Source organism: Triturus cristatus, chromosome 8 (genome assembly GCF_964204655.1).
Source record: "Triturus cristatus chromosome 8, aTriCri1.1, whole genome shotgun sequence".
NCBI lineage: Eukaryota > Metazoa > Chordata > Amphibia > Caudata > Salamandridae > Triturus > Triturus cristatus.
Window position 1 is genome coordinate 768,600,383 of NC_140591.1, and position 12,183 is coordinate 768,612,565.

Consider the following 12,183-nt stretch of genomic DNA (forward strand, 5'->3'; position numbering starts at 1 on the left):
GTCAAGAGATCTGAGTTAAATCCATCGTTCTTTTGCCCACTACGCCACCCCAGTTTAGACATGGCCATATGCAAATCAGTCTTGAGCCTGTGCCTCATGGGAACAGTCCAGCCCGAACTGCCAAGCCATGTCTTCCCTGGACCGGAATCAAGCATCCTAGGACCGGTTTCTGGCTATCAGCCGTCATCAGCCAGGATAGCTTGACTCCAGTGGCGTAGTGAGCACGGGTCCCACGTCTGGGAATACCCATCCCACTTAGGGCGAAAAGCGTTACAACAAACAAATGATGGACGGAATGCTGACAATGCAGACATTCTCCCCCAGTCAAGAGATCTGGGTTAAATCCATCGTTCTTTTGCCCACTACGCCACCCCAGTTTAGACATGGCCATATGCAAATCAGTCTTGACCCTGTGCCTCATGGGAACAGTCCAGCCAGAACTGACAAGCCATGTCTTCCCTGGACCGGAATCAAGCATCCTAGGACCGTTTCTGGCTATCAGCCGTCATCAGCCAGGATAGCTTGACTCCAGTGGCGTAGTGAGCACGGGTCCCACGTCTGGGAATACCCATCCCACTTAGGGCGAAAAGCGTTACAACAAACAAATGATGGACGGAATGCTGACAATGCAGACATTCTCCCCCAGTCAAGAGATCTGGGTTAAATCCATCATTCTTTGCCCACTACGCCACCCCAGTTTAGACATGGCCATATGCAAATCAGTCTTGACCCTGTGCCTCATGGGAACAGTCCAGCCCGAACTGCCAAGCCATGTCTTCCCTGGACCGGAATCCAGCATCCTAGGACCGGTTTCTGGCTATCAGCCGTCATCAGCCAGGATAGCTTGACTCCAGTGGCGTAGTGAGCACGGGTCACACGTCTGGGAATACCCATCCCACTTAGGGCGAAAAGCGTTACAACAAACAAATGATGGACGGAATGCTGACAATGCAGACATTCTCCCCCAGTCAAGAGATCTGGGTTAAATCCATCGTTCTTTTGCCCACTACGCCACCCCAGTTTAGACATGGCCATATGCAAATCAGTCTTGACCCTGTGCCTCATAGGAACAGTCCAGCCCGAACTGCCAAGCCATGTCTTCCCTGGACCGGAATAAAGCATCCTAGGACCGGTTTCTGGCTATCAGCCGTCATCAGCCAGGATAGCTTGGCTTCAGTGGCGTAGTGAGCACGGGTCCCACGTCTGGGAATACCCATCCCACTTAGGGCGAAAAGCGTTACAACAAACAAATGATGGACGGAATGCTGACAATGCAGACATTCTCCCCCAGTCAAGAGATCTGGGTTAAATCCATCGTTCTTTTGCCCACTACGCCACCCCAGTTTAGACATGGCCATATGCAAATCAGTCTTGACCCTTTGCCTCATGGGAACAGTCCAGCCCGAACTGCCAAGCCATGTCTTCCCTGGACCGGAATCAAGCATCCTAGGACCGGTTTCTGGCTATCAGCCATCATCAGCCAGGATAGCTTGACTCCAGTGGCGTAGTGAGCACGGGTCCCACATCTGGGAATACCCATCCCACTTAGGGCGAAAAGCGTTACAACAAACAAATGATGGACGCAATGCTGACAATGCAGACATTCTCCCCCAGTCAAGAGATCTGGGTTAAATCCATCGTTCTTTTGCCCACTACGCCACCCCAGTTTAGACATGGCCATATGCAAATCAGTCTTGACCCTGTGCCTCATGGGAACAGTCCAGCCCGAACTGCCAAGCCATGTCTTCCCTGGACCGGAATCAAGCATCCTAGGACCGGTTTCTGGCTATCAGCCGTCATCAGCCAGGATAGCTTGACTCCAGTGACGTAGTGAGCACGGGTCACACGTCTGGGAATACCCATCCCACTTAGGGCGAAAAGCGTTACAACAAACAAATGATGGACGGAATGCTGACAATGCAGACATTCTCCCCCAGTCAAGAGATCTGGGTTAAATCCATCGTTCTTTTGCCCACTACGCCACCCCAGTTTAGACATGGCCATATGTAAATCAGTCTTGACCCTGTGCCTCATGGGAACAGTCCAGCCCGAACTGCCAAGCCATGTCTTCCCTGGACCGGAATCAAGCATCCTAGGACCGGTTTCTGGCTATCAGCCGTCATCAGCCAGGATAGCTTGACTCCAGTGGCGTAGTGAGCACGGGTCCCACGTCTGGGAATACCCATCCCACTTAGGGCAAAAAGCGTTACAACAAACAAATGATGGACGGAATGCTGATGATGCAGACATTCTCCCCCAGTCAAGAGATCTGGGTTAAATCCATCGTTCTTTTGCCCACTACGCCACCCCAGTTTAGACATGGCCATATGCAAATCAGTCTTGACCCAGTGCCTCATGGGAACAGTCCAGCCCGAACTGCCAAGCCATGTCTTCCCTGGACCGGAATCAAGCATCTTAGGACCGGTTTCTGGCTATCAGCTGTCATCAGCCAGGATAGCTTGACTCCAGTGGCGTAGTGAGCACGGGTCCCACGTCTGGGAATACCCATCCCACTTAGGGCGAAAAGCGTTACAACAAACAAATGATGGACGGAATGCTGACGATGCAGACATTCTCCCACAGTCAAGAGATCTGGGTTAAATCCATCGTTCTTTTGCCCACTACGCCACCCCAGTTTAGACATGGCCATATGCAAATCAGTCTTGACCCTGTGCCTCATGGGAACAGTCCAGCCCGAACTGCCAAGCCATGTCTTCCCTGGACCGGAATCAAGCATCCTAGGACCGGTTTCTGGCTATCAGCCGTCATCAGCCAGGATAGCTTGACTCCAGTGGCGTAGTGAGCACGGGTCCCACGTCTGGGAATACCCATCCCACTTAGGGCGAAAAGCGTTACAACAAACAAATGATGGACGGAATGCTGACAATGCAGACATTCTCCCCCAGTCAAGAGATATGGGTTAAATCCATCGTTCTTTTGCCCACTACGCCACCCCAGTTTAGACATGGCCATATGCAAATCAGTCTTGACCCTGTGCCTCATGGGAACAGTCCAGCCCGAACTGCCAAGCCATGTCTTTCCTGGACCGGAATCAAGCATCCTAGGACCGGTTTCTGGCTATCAGCCGTCATCAGCCAGGATAGCTTGACTCCAGTGGCGTAGTGAGCACGGGTCCCACATCTGGGAATACCCATCCCACTTAGGACTAAAAGCGTTACAACAAAGAAATGATGGACTGAATGCTGACAATGCAGACATTCTCCCGCAGTCAAGAGATCTGGGTTAAATCCATCGTTCTTTTGCCCACTATGCCACCCCAGTTTAGACATGGCCATATGCAAATCAGTCTTGACCCTGTGCCTCATGGGAACAGTCCAGCCCAAACTGCCAAGCCATGTCTTCCCTGGACCGGAATCAAGCATCCTAGGACCGGTTTCTGGCTATCAGCCGTCATCAGCCAGGATAGCTTGACTCCAGTGGCGTAGTGAGCACGGGTCCCACGTCTGGGAATACCCATCCCACTTAGGGCGAAAAGCGTTACAACAAACAAATGATGGACGGAATGCTGACAATGCAGACATTCTCCCCCAGTCAAGAGATATGGGTTAAATCCATCGTTCTTTTGCCCACTACGCCACCCCAGTTTAGACATGGCCATATGCAAATCAGTCTTGACCCTGTGCCTCATGGGAACAGTCCAGCCCGAACTGCCAAGCCATGTCTTTCCTGGACCGGAATCAAGCATCCTAGGACCGGTTTCTGGCTATCAGCCGTCATCAGCCAGGATAGCTTGACTCCAGTGGCGTAGTGAGCACGGGTCCCACGTCTGGGAATACCCATCCCACTTAGGGCTAAAAGCGTTACAACAAACAAATGATGGACTGAATGCTGACAATGCAGATATTCTCCCCCAGTCAAGAGATCTGGGTTAAATCCATCGTTCTTTTGCCCACTACGCCACCCCAGTTTAGACATGGCCATATGCAAATCAGTCTTGACCCTGTGCCTCATGGGAACAGTCCAGCCCAAACTGCCAAGCCATGTCTTCCCTGGACCGGAATCAAGCATCCTAGGACCGGTTTCTGGCTATCAGCCGTCATCAGCCACGATAGCTTGACTCCAGTGGCGTAGTGAGCACGGGTCCCACGTCTGAGAATACCCATCCCACTTAGGGCAAAAAGCGTTACAACAAACAAATGATGGACGGAATGCTGACAATGCAGACATTCTCCCCCAGTCAAGAGATCTGTGTTAAATCCATCGTTCTTTTGCCCACTACGCCATCCCAGTTTAGACATGGCCATATGCAAATCAGTCTTGACCCTGTGCCTCATGGGAACAGTCCAGCCTGAACTTCCAAGCCATGTCTTCCCTGGACCGGAATCAAGCATCCTAGGACCGGTTTCTGGCTATCAGCCGTCATCAGCCAGGATAGCTTGACTCCAGTGGCGTAGTGAGCACGGGTCCCACGTCTGGGAATACCCATCCCACTTAGGGCGAAAAGCGTTACAACAAACAAATGATGGACGGAATGCTGACAATGCAGACATTCTCCCCCAGTCAAGAGATCTGGGTTAAATCCATCGTTCTTTTGCCCACTACGCCACCCCAGTTTAGACATGGCCATATGCAAATCAGTCTTGACCCTGTGCCTCATGGGAACAGTCCAGCCCGAACTGCCAAGCCATGTCTTCCCTGGACCGGAATCAAGCATCCTAGGACCGGTTTCTGGCTATCAGCCGTCATCAGCCAGGATAGCTTGACTCCAGTGGCGTAGTGAGCACGGGTCCCACGTCTGTGAATACCCATCCCACTTAGGGCGAAAAGCGTTACAACAAACAAATGATGGACGGAATGCTGACAATGCAGACACTCTCCCCCAGTCAAGAGATCTGGGTTAAATCCATCGTTCTTTTGCCCACTACGCCACCCCAGTTTAGACATGGCCATATGCAAATCAGTCTTGACCCTGTGCCTCATGGGAACAGTCCAGCCTGAACTTCCAAGCCATGTCTTCCCTGGATCGGAATCAAGCATCCTAGGACCGGTTTCTGGCTATCAGCTGTCATCAGCCAGGATAGCTTGACTCCAGTGGCGTAGTGAGCGCGGGTCCCACGTCTGGGAATACCCATCCCACTTAGGGCGAAAAGCGTTACAACAAACAAATGATGGACGGAATGCTGACAATGCAGACATTCTCCCCCAGTCAAGAGATCTGGGTTAAATCCATCGTTCTTTTGCCCACTACGCCACCCCAGTTTAGACATGGCTATATGCAAATCAGTCTTGACCCTGTGCCTCATGGGAACAGTCCAGCCCGAACTGCCAAGCCATGTCTTCCCTGGACCGGAATCAAGCATCCTAGGACCGGTTTCTGGCTATCAGCCGTAATGTAATGTAATGTAAATGATTTTTGTATAGCGCGGGTTGCACTCCACGGAGCATCTTTGCGCTTATGAGTGTGAAAGAACCAGATGAAATTGATTCTTGTGGTGTAATTGGGTTGGAATGCTATATCATATTCTTGCATTTTGTGTCGGATAAGGTATAAATCCAGGTTTTAAGGGTCCTTCTGAAAGGGATTTCTGTGGGGATTTGTCGGAGTGGGGGCGGCAGAGAATTCCAGGCTTTGGACCCCAAAACTGCCAGGGTTTTACCTCCTTTGGTTTTGAGTCTAAACTTGGGGATGGTAAGAAGATTCTCACTTTGGGATCTTAGACATCGTGAGGGGACGTAGTGTTTGAACATGTTTTCAATGTATTTGGGTCCTGTTTTGTTAAATGCCCTAAAGGTGATTAACAGGATTTTAAACAGCACCCTTTTATGTATTGGCAGCCAGTGCAAGGTGCTCATAGCTGTTGAAGCTGAGGTCCTTCTTTTCCATCCCAACACTAATCTGGCCGCTGCATGCTGTACCATTTGCAGTTTATGGCCTACGGTCCTATTTGTTCCTGCGTATATGCTATTGCAGTAATCGATGCGGGAGGTAATGAGGGCTACTGCCACCATCTTCCTCGCTGCAAATGGGATCAGATCGAAAATTTTCCTGAGTCCTTTTATTATGCCGAAGCAGGTCCCTGCCACGGCTGTTGCTTGTTGCTGGAAACTCAGAGAAGGGTCAAATTTTATCCCCACATTTCGGACTGCATTAGCTGTATTAGGGGGGACGGTAGCGTCTTCTGGCCACCATAGAGTTGGGTTGAAAGAGTTGTTTTTTCCAAAGGGTAGAATCTCAGTCTTCCCAGAGTTACATTTAAGATGATTCGTGCTCATCCAGTGGAAAGTGGCCTTAATGCAGTTTTTGAGTCTAACTTCTGCTTCGCTGGATTCATCCTCCATCACTAGGATGAGTTGTGTGTCATCCGCATATGAGATGGTAGCTATGCCGAAGGATGATATGAGGGTAATCAGGGGGGCCATGTATACATTAAAAAGCGTCGGACTCAGGCATGAGCCCTGTGGAACACCTGAGTTTAGTGGAATCTCTGCTGATCTAAAATGGCCCAAGGTGACCACTTGTCGTCTGTTTGTTAGGAAACTCTTTAGCCAGCTCAGTACCTTAGCAGTTATCCCTGCCGCGGCTAGTCGGTCTATCAAGATGGTGTGAGACACCATGTTGAAAGCCGCGGACAGGTCTAAAAGTATGAGGACTGCTTTTTTGCCCTGGTCTAGTGCTGCTCTAAGTGTTTCCAAGGAAAAAATTAGAGCTGATTCCGTCGAATGCTTTGCTCTGAAACCAGCTTGGTTTGGGTGCCAGATATTATTTGCCTCTAAAAAAGTGGTGACCTGTTGATTTACTTCCTTTTCTGTAAGTTTACAGAAAGTAGGGAGTAGTGAAATTGGTCGTAGATTAGTGAGGATGGCAGGGTCTGATGATGGTTTTTTTTGTAAGGGTCTTACTGCTGCTAGTTTCCATTCCTCAGGGTCTACTCCCCGGGAGAGTGAAGAGTTAATAATGTTCTTGATGATGGGATTTACGATCTCCACCATGGTGTGGAGAACATAAGGGGGGCAGGGGTCGAAGGGGTCATCAGCCAGGATCGCTTGACTCCAGTGGCGTAGTGAGCACGGGTCCCACGTCTGGGAATACCCATCCCACTTAGGGCGAAAAGCGTTACAACAAACAAATGATGGACAGAATGCTGACAATGCAGACATTCTCCCCCAGTCAAGAGATCTGGGTTAAATCCATCGTTCTTTTGCCCACTACGCCACCCCAGTTTAGACATGGCCATATGCAAATCAGTCTTGACCCTCTGCCTCATGGGAACAGTCCAGCCCGAACTGCCAAGCCATGTCTTCCCTGGACCGGAATCAAGCATCCTAGGACCGGTTTCTGGCTATCAGCCGTCATCAGCCAGGATAGCTTGACTCCTGAGGAAATATGAATTTTGTGATCAGTTATGTCCCCTATCGTAGACCCCAACGGCTCCATGTGCATGCTATAAGTACATGTATGTTCCCTCCAGTTTCAGTTATGAAGACGCAAATACATGTGCGTCCACCGTCAACATGTTCTCTTTCAGATCCGCCATGAATGGGTCAGATATTCCATTCATAAATATGAAAGGCCACCGACTTTATGTGGTTCACTTTCCACATTTTACAGATTCAGGCGAGTAGGCCCTGAATTCTGCCATCAAGCCTTTTCCTGCCTTCTGCCTCTGAAAGCTCCAGTCCGAGCCCGCATCTGTATCCATGAACTTTGTCCTACTCCCTGCGCGGCTAACGGTGCCTGATCTAGCCTGTTGCCTGCCAAAAACTGTATTTCACCTTCAAGATTATCTGCTCCGCTCCTCATCCGATGCATTCCTGTCTAGTAGTTTAGGTAAACATTCTTCCAGCTACCGTGCAAAGGGCCAGGCCTCACTGTCCTCATGCAAGTAATTCATAGCCCCTGTTACCATGGAAGATTCCTGCCCCCTCGCATCTCATGTAGACACTTAGACGCTTGTACACGCACTAACAGTCAGTATAGAATAGATTCTGTCCGAGAGACCTTTCCTTTTGGATAATACAGTTCTTTAAACATAAGATATTAGATATGATTTGGGATTAGGTTGACATGACCCCCCAGACTTCTGTCTCCACATGTAGAGCTAAATGTCAAGTCCCCTTCACCCTCTAGTTGCACGTCAATTACACGTCATGCGGCTGCGCGCGCATTTCTGCCAAATATTTCTGCTGACATTGCAGGATTCTCTTATGGATCCACCCACCTGTGACATCATGTTTAATGACGTATTTAGTTACGCCTATGTTTACGCCTTTTTTCATTACGTATGTGTATCATATCGGTATCATCAGCTGTTACGCCTCTTGCATCTGTCTTAATGTAATGCTTTCCATATAAATACCATTACTTGTCAATAATGTATTGCCTTCCTTCCTGAACCTTCATGGTGATGGAATTTGAAGCCTGCAGTTCGAACTGTAATTCCTTTGTAGAGGAATAAAGCCTTTTAGAACCTCTAATACCACGGATTCTGCCTCTTATATTTACTGAGTTATTCTTACTAGACTTTACCGCATAAAAATAGTACCGGTAATGAAATATTTACCACATAAATTGGCGCCCGAACAGGGACACTTTCTCATCTCACGCGCCGGAGGTGCGTTGCAGGCCCGGTCTCCTGCCACAGCTGAACGGACAAAAACGCGTACCTGCAGGATTTCCTGTATCTCCCTCCGGCCAAGCGGGGGTGACTGAGGCTGCGATCAACACCCAGACGAGGCGGTGAGAAGTGCGAAGTATCCCGACCAGAGCCTAGCTGAGAGAGCAAGATCCGAGGTATACAGAGGCCCACCAGGTTCCGAAGTTCCGAGTCCAGTCGAGTCGAGTCCAGTCCGGTCCAGTTTCAGTTCAGTTCCGAGGCCTTCCGTTCCGTGCTACCCGGTGAGTACCATTGCCGGGGAGGCATTTAAACGTGCACATAGGTTGTGCCGGTCAAGACGGGTTTGGGTACACAAATCCGGTCTGCACTGTTTCAGCAGTGTATCTGTACTGTTTAGCAGTATATCTAGTATGTCTTGCATATAATTAAGTGTTATTTAGTGTTAGTATTATGTCAGTAACTAGTTTTCTATTAGTTATTATCGTTCGTTAAACTGTTAAATGTTAATTGTTTTAATACGTTCTATACATTGTGGTGTGAATGACTGTTCATTATTGTGTTTATTGTATAAAGTGTGTTCTAGTAATAAGGTCTAAAAATGCCGCTCTTTTCGAAATTAAGACAGATCAAAACCAGAAAAGGTGTACTCGAAGAAGCTGTTCCCATCCCACCTAGGGACACTCCAGGGTACTTTATGTATCATAAGCATGGCCTAGATGCCGTGTTATTTCTTGATTTATGGGTGGACTACACCAAAGAGTTACAGGAGAGTCAGAGATGGCCCGCAGCGGGGACCTGGGATGCAGATTGCATCATGAGAGTAGAAGAAGAATTATGGAAAAAGAAAGCCAGACAGTCACAGAAAGATGCCATTGAATTATGGCGTAAAGAATCATATAGACGTACAGAAAAAGCGCTCAGACAGGAAGAGAAAGGTAGGGAGAATTCAAATAAAGCCCGAGAAAATATATTAATTGAGGAAGGTACCCGAGTAAAATCAGAACAAGTAGATAGACAAAGAAATACCCTTATGAATGGTATGTATCCTCTTTTGGCCGAAGGGTTACCTCAGGCCACCCCGGAAATACCGAAAAACTTGACACCCCCATTACTCCCGATAAAAGCACATCCTAAAACAGCAAAAGACGTTTTCCTTTCCTCCTATTTAGATGACGTAGCTCCCGAGTATGCTAATACCATACCACACACACCGCTTGCTGATGGTGTTCAACGTCAAGATCATCCGTCTGTATCCCCGCAACAACAAACTCCTACGCCCATTCCAACAGGTCCATCCGTTTCTACTGTTTTTCCCGCATCTACAATTTCTATCTTACGTCCAACGAATCCTTTCTTGCCCAGCACCTCAGATGGTGCTACAGGAGGTACGACAGACATGTTTGCCACACCGCCGCGAAATAAACAGACCCTTAGAGATTTAGCACTTCAACGTACACCCCAACTAGCGACATCCGACATGTTTAAAGAACATCTTGTGGATTGTAGATACGATCCAGTGCCAGGTAAACAGGACAGATTGCTACTATCATCACTACGTATAAGACGAGCTACATTATATTTAATGACGATACCAGGAATGGTTGAGCACCTAGACAATATATATCACTTTGTCCAAACAGGGCGAGGCCCAGAAAATATTAACGAAGCTATGGAATACCAGAAAGTGGATGTACAAAGACAACTACTACGTTTTTTCATAAACTGTGTGATCAGGAACCAAGACAGGCCTGAGGCAGATCATGATACCATGCAAAAACTTGCCAAATGGGGTCAGAACATATCAGACGAGAAACATGATAGACAGGCGTGTATAATCGCCATGTATCGAAAGATCCGCAAGGAAGTAGAACGAATACATAAAGAAAGACGAGAAGCAGACAGAATTGAATCAGAGGGAGAGGAGGAGCAAGAATCAGAACAATTAGATACGATAGCTTACGTAGGTAGAGGAAAACCCCATAATAATACTAGATGCTTTAATGATCCGATACGTCCGATACGTCCAGAATGTAATAGACATTTTCAAACCCCTATGTTAAATACAAGGTCCCCTGAACACCTATTCCAAGCCACTGATAAATTACTCCGAGATCGAAGGGGGTACCATATGCTCGATTCCATGGACGAACAAGAATTAGCCAGGTCAGCAGTACTATGGGCTGACAGTCCCAGCAAATACAGTGATGATGCACTAGCACACACGTTTCTGAATCTTGCCCCAGACGAACAGCGTTTAGCTAGTATATACATGATTCAACACCTCCTTATATTATATAAAAGCCAACACTCCGATCCTGGACCCTTACCTGACATATTGACAGAACTACTCACGAATAAATGGAGAGGGTCAGGTACTGATTTAATTAAAGAAATTCTAGAATTTCGAAACCAGTATATAGTTTTCGCATACCCAGAACACGTTCCAATTCCCACTATGGGAAGAAAAATGTATCACATAGATAGACAGAATCCGTTACGCGAAGTACACCCAATCAGAGGTGAAGATAATAACTTTACACGCGTGTTTGTGTACACGCCTATAACTAAAATTGAATTATTAGAAATGAAGAAAGTAGTACCCAGCCATGACAAGGATCCAGCAGGTTTCCACCGTGAGATAAAGGACATGTTACTCATGGGAGAGTATACTTACCCCGACATTATGAAAATATTGAAAGTGTTAATGCCTGCCGGTGTTTACGAGAAACTCAAAGAAAAAGAATGGGAGGTGGGAGACCAAAAGATAGATTGGACAGCATTAGAAAACGAAGAAAAGGCCCGAGCTGCAGGATCAGGGCTTGGGGAAAAGACTACAGCACTACCAGGATTACTAGTGCAGGTACTGCCACGTCTATTAACTACGAAAAAGGAGGACTGGGGTGCAATCTCAGCCTGTAAACAAAAGCAAGATGAAGACACTAGTGATTTCTATTCCCGATTTGAAAAATGTTTTGGTATTAATAGTGGCATAAAAGCAAGTAGCGAGTCATATCCACATCTGTTTGTGACAAAATTAGTTGAAAATTCCCTGCCGCAAGTTAAGAATAGAGTATTGAAATTTGAGAGTACCTGGCAAGGTAACACACCATCACAGATGTTACAGATGTTACAATATCACCACAATAGAATTAGAGAAGAACAAGAACATGAACAAAGACGTATGAAAGATACGAAAATGAAAATGCTTGTTGCCCAGACAGTTCCAGCCGATGGTCATAAAAAGGGTGATTCCGCAGGTCCAACGAAAGGGACATGCAACTATTGTAAACAACAAGGTCATTATATACACGATTGTCCAGTCCTGAAACATAATATTGCCACAGGTAGAACCCAGGAAAGACCACGTCCACCTAGACAGGATCAGAATCAACAACAAATACCTCAGCATGCACAATCTAGGTCAGCTCCGCAACAACTAGCTCCGCAACAGGTAGCTCCACAACAGACCGTAGCACCACCACAAGCGCAGCCTATTGCTGCCACACAAACAACAACGCAACAGATGTACCAGTATGCACAAAATGACTATCCCGATTATCAGCGATACACATGAAATAGCCTAGAGAGGGAAGTTGGCTTACCCCTT